General features: G+C 41.9%; 1 long non-coding RNA gene across 1 annotated transcript in view; it reads right to left on the bottom strand.

The window, feature by feature from the left end:
* LOC138752416 (uncharacterized) overlaps positions 1 to 13,186 on the bottom strand; it is a 35,366-nt gene extending 22,180 nt beyond the window's left edge. The window contains exon 1 of the long non-coding RNA XR_011350625.1: positions 12,933 to 13,186. This is a non-coding gene — a long non-coding RNA (uncharacterized lncRNA). The remainder of the gene's footprint in view (positions 1 to 12,932) is intronic.
* Positions 13,187 to 14,224: the final 1,038 nt, after the last annotated feature.

The raw sequence follows: 14,224 nt of genomic DNA on the forward strand, positions 1-14,224 counted from the left end.
ATTGAGATGTAACTGTATTTGCATCCATTGATTTGCTGACTATTAGCCAGTCAAAACCTCTGCCACAGGTGTTGGCCACAGCAGTTTGTTTTGGGGGTATTGGTGTGACGAAGTGCTCACTGATCTCCTTTGGACGAACCCAGTTCTGACAAGGGTCTCTGATCTATGTTAACTCTGCAGTTGTTGCCTAAATTGCTGAGTTTTATTTCCATTCCATGACTATTAACCTATAGTGCAGTGGGGTTGCAGGCAGAGTAACTGCCCCACACTGAATTGTAGAGGCGACATCAACTTTTGATTGTTTTCCAATATTTGCCCTCTGTGTCCAATGATAACACTGCTCACTCTGTGTCGCTAGAGCAGTGGATCTCAACCTTTATTTCTATACCACCTTAAGTAATCCCTTACTAACCACAGAGCACCTTTGGTATCCTATACTTAAGGTGGTATGTGAGTGGATTAAAAAAAAGGTTGAGTACCACTCACCACAGCACATCCAGCAATGAATCACCCTTTGCACAAGCCAATTTTTGGCGATGACCTCCTTAGGACACTGATTGGAAATTATGGGTACCCTTCCCTGTGAAGCAGTTTAATTGGTTTCTGCCGTACTTCTCTCGTACCGACCCGTAAATCTGCTCTGGCCTTTGGAGAAGGGGGAGGTAAAAATGTAAGCTTTGCAGTAACAATTTAAAGTTAAAGCACCAAAGCCTGGTGAAGATCATAAATATTCAATTCTGTGCACAGTTTGAAAATTGCCTGATCCCAGTGAATTTGGAAAAGTGGGAAGTGAATGATTGGACAGTGAAACAAAGAACTTTCCTGAACACATACGCATCACGTACACGAACGCTTAGAATTAGAAGGGGGTTAAGTTCAAAATAATAAGTTAAATATAGATCTTATTATGCTTGAAGAAAATTAAAGACGTTTTTGAGTATGTAACCAGTCTTGGTGAATTTCTGTTCCTGGTTTTTGGAGTTCTCTGGGCTCGTTACAGTGAGGAGTTTGGATCCAACAAGCCCAGAGGCCTTGGTGGCTTTACCTCATGTTTCTCTAACAAATGCTTATTTGACAAGAATCAAGTTGGCGGGAGGGGGGGTGTTGGGGAGAGGCAGCAGTGGGCCTTGGCCTGCCTAAGTAGCTGGTGTTTGGCATTACTGAGGGATTTGGTAAATCTGGCTTGAATTTGGTGCATGCTTTATTGTTGTTAGAACTAGTCCTGCATGCTTTCTGTTTTATATTCACCAGAGCTAATGGATTTTGAACTGGGAAAACCTGGACGGAGTAGATGCAGCAAGGATATTTCCCATGGTAGGGGAGTCTAGGCCAAGAGGGCACAACTTCAGGATAAAAGGGCGTCAATTTAAAACAGAGCCGCGGAAAATTTTCTTTAGTCAAAGGGTGGTGAGTCTATGAAATTTGTTGCCATAGGCGGCTGTGGAAGCAAGGTCATTGGGTGTGTTTAAGGCAGAGATTGACAGATATTTGATTAGTCAGGGCATCAAGGGTTATGGGGAGAAAGCCGGGGAGTGAGGCTGAATGGGAGGATGGGTCAGCTCATGATAGAATAGCAGAGCAGACCCAATGGGCCGATTGGCCTACTTTTGCTCCTATATCTTGTGAATCTCTGTATATTCTGTCAGTATTTGTAAATATGCTAGTGTTTTCCCAACCATGTTACCAATGAAGGATAGTCCTTGACTTCAGTCATCATTTGCGCAGTCTTTGCCCATTTCATCTGATGTGTCCAACCCCACAAGATTCCATTCCATCCTGAGATCCAGGGGGCCAGCCAGAGCCTGGCAATTTATGTTGTATTGCAGGAGTTGAGGTTCTGTGACTTCAGTCGGCAGATACTGTACAAGCCTGGCAGAGAGAACCCCCAAAACCAGCCAGAGATTTGTATCCGGCCCTCCAGAAGATCACAAATATCATCGACATTAATGTCAATGAATTCAGACCCAGTCCTCACAGATACTGAAGATGTTATAGCTGAAAATATCAGATGTGGGCAATTAAGTCACAACAGGGTGGGGTTTGCTGTCAACAGTTGTTCAGTGCTGCATTAGGGAGGTTCCCAAGAAGATTTCATCCACAGGCATTCAGAAATTATAGTAATGTCCCTTAAGAGACCTTACTGTCAACTTCCTGTCAAATGCAACACCTGCCCTTTTATTTCATCCCTTCCCACCATTCAGGAACCCCAACATTCCTTCCAAATAAAGCAGTGACTCACTTGTAGTCGGTGCTCACAAACTGGTTTCCTCTACAGTGGAGAGACCAGATTTCTAATCAGGTGACTGACTTCCAGGGTTCACAGGGTGACCCAGGGTTTCCAGCCACCTGTGGCTTCAATTCTCCATCCCATTCTAACTCTGCCTTTGGCCTTTGACCAAATCCCCATGTAAGCTTAAGAAACTGGATCCCCATCTTCCATCAGGCCACAGGGAACCTGTTCAGGGTGCGACGAAGAGCTGGTGAGAAGGGAGCTTTTCTCTGTATCTCACCCATGCTCCACTTGGCTGAGTATTTTGTTTTAAGGACCACTGCAGAAAGGAGGAAGAGCAGCATTGTTGAAGTGAGCATGGCCAGATTTTCCTGGTTACGATTTCAATGTGCATTTCTGGAATGTGATTTTCAAGCTTTCTTGTTCCAGCTGCTAAATAAATACATCTTTTATTGAGTCTCATTGTATGTCCTTTCAACTAAGAATTGTTGAAGATGTGCATTAAAAATAAACTTCTGAGTGATGTGCCTATGTCTACGTTACATGTAGCTGCTAGTGAAGTGGAATTTCTGCACCATTTATCATCCCCAAAAAATCCAAAGATTATTGTAGCCAATGGTCAACATTTAGCCCACAGAAGAGGCTGACAAATTCTGCAAGAAAAATGAGAGAAAAAGCTTGCTGCACAGTCTTGGCTGAGAACCAGAATGCTGAACTCGATGAGAATGGAAAGCCTGAATTGTTTAGGGCTGTGGTTACAGAGGCCACTCCTGGTAAATTTCCTTCATCATAACCATTAATTTGTGATGTTATCCCTTTGTGAAATTGTGTAATCAGATCCCTCCTCCCGATTAGAGGGTGGCACGGTTTGCGTAACGGGTTAGCTTAACGCTGTTACGGCACCAGTGACCGGGGTTCGAATCTGGCGCTGTCTGTAAGGAGTTTCTACGATTTCCCCGTGTCTGCGTGGGCTTCCTCTGAGTGCTCCGGTTTCCTCCCACCCTTCAAAATGTACCGGAGGTTGTAGGTCAATTGGGTGTAATTGGGCTACATGGGCTCCTGGGCTGAAAGGGCCTGTTACCATGGTGAATGTCTACATTTTAAAATTTAAATAAAATCTGTGGGTTGCCCTGTGGTGACTCATTATCTGTGACAGCACTTTCCTTGGCTGGTCCAAATTAGCCTGAGATGTATATTTTTCTGCATTGCTGCCGAACCAACTGAAAACTTACGAACAAAGGAAACAGAAGTAGGAGCAGGCCATTCAGTCTCTCAAGCCGGCCTTATCATTCAACAAGACCATGGCCAATCTTTCACCTCACTGCTTTCTCCTGTAGTTTCCTTGTTTCCCTCCATTTTCCAATGTCCAGAAATCTGTTTTGAATGTAATCATTTACCTAACCTCCACTACTGTCCTGAACAGAGAATTCCACAGATTCAATCCTCTGCATGAAGACATTTTGTTCTCACCTCAGTTCAAAAATGCCCAAACCCTCATTTTGATTTTGAATCCTAGTTCCATAATCCTTAACCAGGGCAAACCACTCAGTCAAGCCCTCTGAGAATTAACATGTTTCTAATGAAGTTACCTCTCATTCTTTAAATTCTAGGGAATAGAAGCCAAACCTACTCAGTGGGAACCAGTCTGGTGAATCTGTGTTCACTTCCTTTTCATTCAAAGAGAAAAACAATAAGCTTTGTGCAGGAACTCAGTGACCCAGGCAGCATCTGTGGTGTCATAGGGCTGATCCACCCTCCTTCAGTCTTCATCTCATGGTGACTCTCAGGGTTAGGGATGCCTTTTGCAGGTTCTGAGGCAGATAATAAGGGACTGCAAACTCTTCCACAGTCAGGGGTGTGTGGTTTGCGATGCAGTATGCTCCTTTCTCCACTTACACAAAGCTCTGAGCTATCCCGGTGCACGACTGAGGTTCTAACATCAAACAGTTGGGAACCATGGATCCCCAAGAGTCATTGGGATACTTCCTTCTCTCTCAGGAAAAGACGGCAGTCAGCCGAGAATGCAGTCTATGATCTCTACAGAGTAGCAGCCAAGTCAACTCTGCAAACCAGGTTGATCTCATCACGTTAATATCCAGTGCCTTGTGAAATATCTGACTGCCTTCACAAAGGCACCAGGAAGTTTATTATTGATGACGGCACATTATAATGAGGCAATGAGACGTTATCAACACAGTAACAGAGAAAGGCTCACTGTGAAAATCCATACAATGCAGGAACTTCCAGTGCTAAGCGAGGCAACAATGCAAGGCTTTGCAACAGACATTTTTTAATACATTTCAGGAAACTAAATTTGAAAAGAACTGGCATTACCTTTTATAAAGTAGCAGAAATGAAATAGTTTAGTTGGTGTTGCCAGTGAACAGTAGGAACCCTCATTGGGGCTGGCAGAGAATGGAGCAAGATATCAGGTCAGCTCCTCACCAGAGTCATGGGATCTCTGGCATAACACCCTCCCGAACTATTCCAAATCTCCCTCTCCCTTGCTGTTAACTCTCACATCCTCTGCTCATGATCACACACCATTTTCTTCAGGTGATCACCTATATTGGCTGCAAAGTATGGGTCAAAATGTAAGGGCAGGAATTTATCAGCCAGCTTCTCAAACTGTTAGGGCACTCCATTAGACCTCTGCATCATTCCAACTACAAATTCCAATCATCCAGCCTCCAATTGTTCAGAAAACCTAACTGTCCACCATTTAGTTCAGTCATTCCTCTGGAATGTGAGGCAGAGCCCAGAGTACATATGGGTTGAGCAGTCACAGCCAGTGGTGTGAAGTTCCTTCAAATTCTAAATTCTTTCAAGACTTCCAGAAACTTCAAATTTCTGGGTGTCAACATCTCCGAGGATCTGTCCTGTTGATGCAATCACAAAGAAGGCTCGCCAGCGGCTATACTTTGTGAGGTGTCTGAGGAGATTCAGTATGTCACAGAAAACTCTCGTAAACCTCTATGGGTGTTCTGTCGAGGGCATTCTGGCCGGTTTCGACATTGTCTGGTATGGAGACACCAACTCTCAGAACAAGAATACACTCCAAAAGATTGTTAACTCGGCCTGTGACATGACAGGCACCGGATTTCACCATCGAGGACGCTTCATGAGGTAGTTTCTTAAAAAAGCAGCCTCTATCCTCAAAGACCCCATCACCCAGGCCATGCCCTCTTCACCCTCCTACCATCGGGAAAAAGTTACAGGAGCCTGAAGACGAGCACTCAGTGGCTCAAGGACGGCTTCTTCCCCGCTGCCACCAGATTCCTGAATAATCAATGAACCACAGAAGCTGCCTTACTTTTCATGCACTATTATTTTTTTTAATATAGTAATGTTGTAAGATGGTTATAATATGAATGTTTGCTCTATGACGCTGCCGCAAAACACTGAATTTCATGACTTGTTCATGACAATAAATCCTGAATCTGATTCTGAAGCGTGGGTGCACACTTGGAGCTAGGGTCTGAGTCCAAAACACCTGCTACATTATGGCTGGAACCCAGGATGAGGAGCTGTATATGTCTTGTTCCCGTTAAACTCACTAGATTCTGGGGAAGATTGATTATTCTACCGTGTCGCTTGGGCCCCAAGGTTAGTGTAGCAGTTAGCGCAAGGCTGTACAGCTCCAGTGACCAGGGTTCGAATTCAGTAAGGTTCTCCTCATGTCTGTGTAGGTTTCCCCTGTGTGTTCTGGTTTCCTTCCACCTTTCAGAACGTACACCTGTTGTAGGTCAATTGGGCAGCATGGACTCATGGGCCTGTTACCGTGCTGTATGTCTAAAATTAAATTTAAAGCATAATGAAATTAAAATGCATTTAGTTATCAACAGAATAACATCCAATAATCCAGAAAATAGTCCGGCATCATTAAAGTCCAATTGGTGCCGGATAATCAGAATTTTATTGTAAAGGAAAGAAAAATCCATTTCAAACAACATAGAACAGGATCAGGCAGGAACAAATCTGTCAGCCCTGATGTCCACAACAATCATGATGTTAATCTAACTAATCCCATCTGTCTGCACGGGGGGATATTCTTCTGCTTCTTGCCTCTTTATATGACTTTCCTAATGCTATTTAAAGGTCACCACCATCTCCCGGGCAATGCATTTCAGGCCCCTATCACTTGCTTCTCAGCTTAAAGCTAGGCTGCCTGCCTAGTATTAATCCTTCCCATCCTGGAAAAAAATGTAAATATCTACCCTTTCCAGATTCACACTTAAAAGGTCCTAGAACCTTCAATGTGTTGGTAGACAGTTCAGAATCAGAATTTATTGTCTTGAGCAAGTCATGAAATTCGTTGTTTGGCAGTAGCAGTTTCACTGTGCGAACATCTATATAAACCACTTAAAAAACATAAATCAAAATAGTGCAAGAGAAGGTGAAAGTGAGCAGTGTCTGTGCTTCATTGTCCATTCATGAATCTGTTGGCAGCGGGGAAGATCCTGCCCTTGTGTTGATGAGTGCTCGTCTTCAGGCTCCTATACCTTTTTCCTAATGGTAGCAGAGTGGAGGGCATGGCCTGGGTGGTGGAGGTCCTTGAGATTAGAGGGTGATTCCTCAACATGATTATCCAACTGCACGAAAACCAACAAGGTCGGGTCAGATACAGCAATGAGCTCTCTGAACCCTTCTCCATTAACAATGGCGTGAAGCAAGGCTGTGTTCTCGCACCAACCCTCTTTTCAATCTTCTTCAGCATGATGCTGAACCAAGCCATGAAAGACCCCAACAATGAAGACGCTGTTTACATCCGATACCGCACGGATGGCAGTCTCTTCAATCTGAGGCGCCTGCAAGCTCACACCAAGACACAAGAGAAACTTGTCCATGAACTACTCTTTGCAGATGATGCCGCTTTAGTTGCCCATTCAGAGCCAGCTCTTCAGCGCTTGACGTCCTGCTTTGCGGAAACTGCCAAAATGTTTGGCCTGGAAGTCAGCCTGAAGAAAACTGAGGTCCTCCATCAGCCAGCTCCCCATCATGACTACCAGCCCCCCCACATCTCCATCGGGCACACAAAACTCAAAACGGTCAACCAGTTTACCTATCTCGGCTGCACCATTTCTTCAGATGCAAGGATCGACAATGAGATAACAACAGACTCGCCAAGGCAAATAGCGCCTTTGGAAGACTACACAAAAGAGTCTGGAAAAACAACCAACTGAAAAACCTCACAAAGATAAGCGTATACAGAGCCGTTGTCATACCCACACTCCTGTTCGGCTCCGAATCATGGGTCCTCTACCGGCACCACCTACGGCTCCTAGAACGCTTCCACCAGCGTTGTCTCCGCTCCATCCTCAACATCCATTGGAGCACTTACACCCCTAACGTCGAAGTACTCGAGATGGCAGAGGTCGACAGCATCGAGTCCACGCTGCTGAAGATCCAGCTGCGCTGGATGGGTCACGTCTCCAGAATGGAGGACCATCGCCTTCCCAAGCTCGTGTTATATGGCGAGCTCTCCACTGGCCACCGTGACAGAGGTGCACCAAAGAAAAGGTACAAGGACTGCCTAAAGAAATCTCTTGGTGCCTGCCACATTGACCACCGCCAGTGGGCTGATAACGCCTCAAACCATGCATCTTGGCGCCTCACAGTTTGGCGGGCAGCAACCTCCTTTGAAGAAGACCGCAGAGCCCACCTCACTGACAAAAGGCAAAGGAGGAAAAACCCAACACCCAACCCCAACCAACCAATTTTCCCTTGCAACCGCTGCAATCGTGTCTGCCTGTCCCGCATCGGACTTGTCAGCCACAAACGAGCCTGCAGCTGACGTGAACTTTTTACCCCCTCCATAAATCTTCGTCCGCGAAGCCAAGCCAAAGAAAGAACCTTATGTAGATGTCCTCGATGGAATGAAGTCTGGTGCCCGTGATTTTGCAGAGTCAATGTCAGAAGAGATCTAATTGGGGGTCTTTAGGGTAACCGTTGGGGGGTGGGAATGGATGACAGACTTCTGTTCAAGAACTCACTCAGTTGGTGGGGGGAGTAACTGAGTGCCATACCTGCCATGGATCTCCTCTGTCCACCGTGCTGTCACACTTCCCCCTCCGTCTGGCGTTTCAGACAAACGTGCGTGCTTATAGTGTGTGGAGATGAAACCATTTGATCATTTTGGTGACACCCTCTCTGATGGCATCACCCTATGTGGTCCACAACCTTCTAGCGTGTTGGGTGGGGGAGGCACAGTAACTCATTTGGGGGGGCACGAGCATCAAATGCCATCCCATGATGTCATCTGCGGCCAAGTTAACAACCTTCTGGACCTTATTCTTGTCCTGAGCGTAGGCACCCCCATACCTGGCAGTGATGCAACCAGCCAGAATGGTCTCCAATGCTACACCTGTAGAAGTTTTTGAGAGTCTTCGATGACATACTGAATCTTCTTAAAATCTTCACAAAATTTAGTCGCTGGCAAGGCTTCTCAGAAGGGAGGGTGAGCAACCACATGTCATAGTCCACGTAGGGACTAAGGACATGGGCAGGATGAGTGAGGAGGTCTTTATAGGAGAGTTTAAGGAGTTAGGAGCAAAGTTGAAAGAAAGGACCTCCAGGGTTGCCATCTCAGGGTTGTTACCCACACCTCATTATAGTGAGGCGAGGAACACAGAAAATCCTGCTTAACCCGTGGCTAAAGCAATGGTACAAGAGGGAGGGGTTCAGGCTTCTGGATCATTGGGCTCCGCTCCAGGGAAGGTGGGACCTGTCTGGTGGGACGGTTTGCACCTGAACTGGAGAGGGACTAACATCCTTGTGAGTAGTTTTGCTAGTGTTGCGTGGGTGGGTTTAAACTAGATTTCCAGGGTGTGGGGAACCAGAGTGTTAGAGCATTTAGTAAGGTGGAGGACAATGAGAGTCATGTAAGGACAGGATTGGACAGGAAAGAAATGGTCTCACATGCATCTATTTCAATGCGAGGAGTATTCTTGGTAAGGCGGATGAGCTTAGAGCGAGGATTGCCATGTGGGATTATGACATTATTGCTGTTAGTGAGACTTGGTTGCAGGAGGGGCAGGATTGGTAGCTGAATGTTCCAGAGTTCCATTGTTTCAGACAGGATAGAGGGCAAGGGAAAATAGCACCACTGTGCATAGACAGGACAGCTCTGAGAACTCATCTGCAGAGGCCAAAAGGGTGGAGCTGAGGAATGGGAAGGGCATGAACATGCTAATAGGGCTGTATTATTGACTGCCCAATAGTCTGACAGAATTGGAGCAGCAAATCTGTATGGAGATAGCAGACTGGTGTAAGAAACATAAAGTTGTGATAGTAGGAGATTTTAACTTTTCACACAGACTTGGACTCTCAGACAGTAAAAGGACTGGATGGGTTGGAGTTTGTCAAATGTGTACAGAAAAGTTTTCTACATCAATATGTAGAGGTACCAACAAGAGAAATTACAAGAGAAGTTATCTTCTTTCAGGGAACCAGGTAGGTCAGGTGGCAGAAGTATATGTAGGTGAGCATTTTGGGTCCAATGACCATAATATCATTACTTTCAAGTTAATTATTGAGAAGGATAGATCTGGTCTTCGAGTTGAGGTTCTGAATTGGAGAAAGGCCAATTTTGAGGAAGGAACTCAGAAGAGTCAATTAGAATGTTATTTTCTGGTGGAAGGGCTTAAAGGATGAAATTTTGAGAGGACAGAGATTGCATGTTCCTACCAGGAATAAGGGCAAAGTTAACAGACACAGGGAAGCTTGGTTTTCAAAGGATATTGGAGAGCTAGTTAAGAAAAGGAGGGGGCAATATATGCAGAGTATATAAAATGTAAGAGAAGAAGGAAATTAGGAAGGCAAAAAGAAGACATGGCAGATAATGTGAAGGAAGATCCAAAGATTTCTTCAAGTATATTAAAAGTAAAAGTATAGTAAGGGTCAAAATTGGACCCCTCAAAAATTGGACCCCTCGAAAAATCAGAGTGGTCAACTATGTGTGGAGCCTCACGAAATGGGGGAGATCTTGAACAATTTTTTTGCATCACTATTTACTCAGGAAACTGGCATCATGAATAAGGATGCAAGGGAAACAAGTAGAAGTGGCATGGAACATATGGAGTTTAAGGAGATGGAGGAGCCTGGTGCCTTGCAATGAATAAAGGTAGAAAAATCCCCTCGACTGGATATGATATTCCCCCACACCATGAGGGAGATAAGTGCTGAAATTGCAGGGCCCCTGGTAGATATATTCAAAATGTCTTTAGTCGGTAAGGGGGGGGGGGGGGGGGGGTAGGGTTTCTGTTCTTTTCTTTGATTCCTTTCTTTTTTTTCTCTTTAAAACACCTATATTTAATAATTGTATTATAAAATATTTAGTTAGTATTTTGGATGTAGGAGGAGTGGAGATGGAAAGTTGAATGGTTTTGGATTTTATGAGAGTTTAGATGGCTGATAAATTGAATTTTATGTATTAATATTAATGGGATGCAGAATCAAATAAAGTGGAAAAAAAATTATTAGTTGATATGAAAAAAATTAAAACAGACATAGCTTTTTTACAGGAAACACATTTGATGGAAAAAGAACATCAAAAATTAAAAAGAGATTGGGTAGGAACAGTAATAGCATCATGTTTTAATTCTAAGGCTAGAGGTACAGCAATGTTAAATAATTAAAAATTACCAGTTAAAATATTGGATATTAATATAGATGTAGCAGGGAGATACGTTATGGTGAATTGTCAGATTTATTCCAAATAATGGACCTTAATAAATATGTATGCACCAAATGTAGATGATGGAAAATTTATGCAAGATGTCTTTATGAATTTATCAAATGCCAAGGGAAGGGATTTTAATTTTGCATTAGACCCTAATTTAGATAGATCGGGAGATAGAATGATGAAAAATAAGGTAGAAAAAATGGCAGCAGACTTCATGAAAGAAGTGGAGAAAAATCCACCCAAATGAAATATTATTCTTTTTATTCTTTTCGATTTAAAACATATTAATGGATAGGTATGTTTTTAATTTCTGCACAACTTCAATGTAGAGCACAAAGAGTAGAATATCAAGTACAGGTTTTATCAGATCATTCATTTTTAATTTTGTCTATTTCATTGGAAGAAGAACAAAAGATAGGTTATAGATGGAGTTTAAATGTTATTTTTTTGAAGAAAAGGTAATTTTGTGATTTTATGAGGCAACAAATGACATTTTTTTCTAGATACTAATAAGGATTCAGTTGCGAGTAAGTTTGTATTATGGGATTCAATGAAGGCATATTTGAGAAGTCAAATAATAAGTTATACTTCAAAAATAAATGAAGAATATATGAAAGAAGTAACTCAATTAGATAAAGAAATAATGAAATTGGAGAAAGAAATTCAAGTACATAAAGATGAGCAGAAGAGAAAATTGTTAGAGTTGAAGAAATTAAGACTTAATCTTGGAGAGTGGATAGAGATATAATGAGAACACGACAAAAATATTACGAGTTGAGTGAAAGGACCCATAAAGGTTTTGCATGGCAATTAAAAATGGAACAAATTTTTAGAACAACTAAGAAATTATCAGGACAGATAATTTATAAAATGCAGGAAATAAATGACAATTTTAAAGACTTTAATACTAAATTTTATCATTCAGAGCCCGAGAGAGATGATAATAAAGTAAGAGATTATTTGAGACAAATTAAATTACTGGTGTTAAATGAGGACAAAAATATAGATTTGTCTGAGAATCTTTCAGAAAAAGAGGTTTATTAGACTTAAATGTCTCTACAGAATAATAAGGCACCAGGTTTCCCACCAAAATTTTATAAAGAGTTTAAGGAGCTATTAATTCCTGTATTAGGTCAAATGAAAGAGGTTTATGATCCACCTGAATCTTTTAAAACAGCATTAATATCTGTAATTCCAAAAAAATGGGCAAGATTGTTTACAGCCTTCTTCATACAGACCAATAACATTTTTGAATACAGAATATAAAATTGTTCACTAAAAGGGTAGTTGAATTTTTGGCAAAATTAATAAATTTACATTATACTGGTTTTATTAAAAATAGAAAAGCAGCAGATAACATAGTTAAATTTTTAAGTTTGGTAAATATAGCACAAAATAGGAAGATTCCTGTGGTAGAGGTAGCATTAGATGCAGAGAAAGCATTTTATCAATTGGAATGGGATTTTTTTATTTGAGACACTTCATGCTTTTGGGATTTCAAATACTTTTATAAACTGGATAAAGGCATTGTATGATTGACCAAAAGCAAAAATGATTATGAATAAACAAATTTTGCTTGAAAGGTCTTCTAGACAAGGTTGTCCATTATCACCCTTTTTATTTGCATTAACGATTGAATTAACAGCAGAAGTCATTAGAAGTAATAATGAAATAAAGGATTTGAAGTAGGTAATAAAGAACATAAAAAAAGAAGGGTGTGGCAAGATGGCGTAGAGTCTAGACGTGTAATCTTAACCTCTCTGGCCAGACTTTGAAGTACCTGTTTTTTAACACTTTGTTTTCAAGTTTAAACTTTTTAAATTTTAGTTTAAAGTATCAAGGAATTATTATGGCCACTAATGGTAAAAAGATTAAACCTCAAGTACAGAAGAAGTTACATTTTCAAAGTGCTGAAGATTTAGGGCCTAGACGACTTGATACAGCCTCAGGCTTAGTCTCTTCAGTGTCTAAACCTCAAAGACTGCCCATGGGAGTTGAAAAAAAATGTCTATTACTCACCAAGTGAAGGATGGTGCTGGAATTACTCATTCTCTGGAAGAAGGTGCATGTTCCCAAGAAGTGGATCCTGATTTGGAAAGCCTTTTGATTTCAACAGAGGGAGCACACAGGAAGATGACTCCATTGTTGGAAATGCATCAGGAAGTACTTCAATCTGAAGAAATTGCTTTTCTTCGTGATTTCATGAAACAACAACGAGATGTGGGGGAGACCAGCGGCGACTTCCTGAGGAAGTTGGAGTGCCGTCACTGGGAGTCCAGACCCGCAGTAAAACTTTTAAAATGCCTTCTGTTGAGTTGCAGCAGGAGCTGCAGTTACCTTGTTCTGTCACTACATCAGAGAGAGCAGAGCTGAGCTTTTCTGACCTACAGTGTATTCAATTAAATAATGTTGTTCAAGCTGTTATTAACCCTTTGACATCTCAAATGAATGAAATGGCTCAAATGACTGCTGGTATAAGTTCAGAATTAAATATGGTTAAGACACAAGTGGGTATATCTTATGAAGTATTTAAAAAAATTCAGACTGCTTTTTTGGACTGTAAACAGCAAGTGGCTTCTAACATAGAAAAAGTGCTGAAGGTTGAAAAATCAGTCATAGAATTGGGAGAACACGAGAAGGAGCGAGAGAGGAAAATAGACTGCTTGGAGAATCAAAGCAGAAGGAATAATGTGAAAACTGTTGGTTTGCCAGAAGGTATAGAAGGACAAGATCCTCTTTGTTTCTTTAAAGACTGGATCCCGTAAGTATTAGGGCAAGATTTTTTTTCTGGGGGATTGGTACTGGAAAGAGCCCATAGAGTTTAAGAAGAACACCCTCAGCTGGTCAACCACCGAGACCGGTAAAATTCGATGTTTGAATTATTTGGACAGAGAAGCAATACTTCGACTTGCAGTGCAGAATGCGAGACAATGACAAACTCCGTTATTGATTCAGAATAGCAGAGTTTTCACGTCGACATCGATTTAATCCAGTTAAAGAAGTTTTGTGACATAAAGGTTATAAGTCTACTTTTCGCTACCCTGCAGTGTTGAAGGTGTTTTATGGAGACTATCAATTTCGTTTTTTTGAGAATGATCATGAAGCAATGATTTTTGCTGATTCATTGCCAGATGTAAGAGGACAAAGATGTAGTCCACCATTATCTCCTAAAGAAAAATCTGGTTGTTCTGGAAACGGAAGAAATGGGAGAAATGGGAAAAACGGGAATGGAAAGAGTCCAACTTCTCAGAAATGGGATCTCTGAGTTTGGAATCTCTTGGATGAAAAGAAGAATTTATTTTTCTTACTCT

Source organism: Narcine bancroftii, chromosome 2 (assembly GCF_036971445.1).
Source record: "Narcine bancroftii isolate sNarBan1 chromosome 2, sNarBan1.hap1, whole genome shotgun sequence".
In the NCBI taxonomy this organism is placed as follows: Eukaryota; Metazoa; Chordata; class Chondrichthyes; order Torpediniformes; family Narcinidae; genus Narcine; species Narcine bancroftii.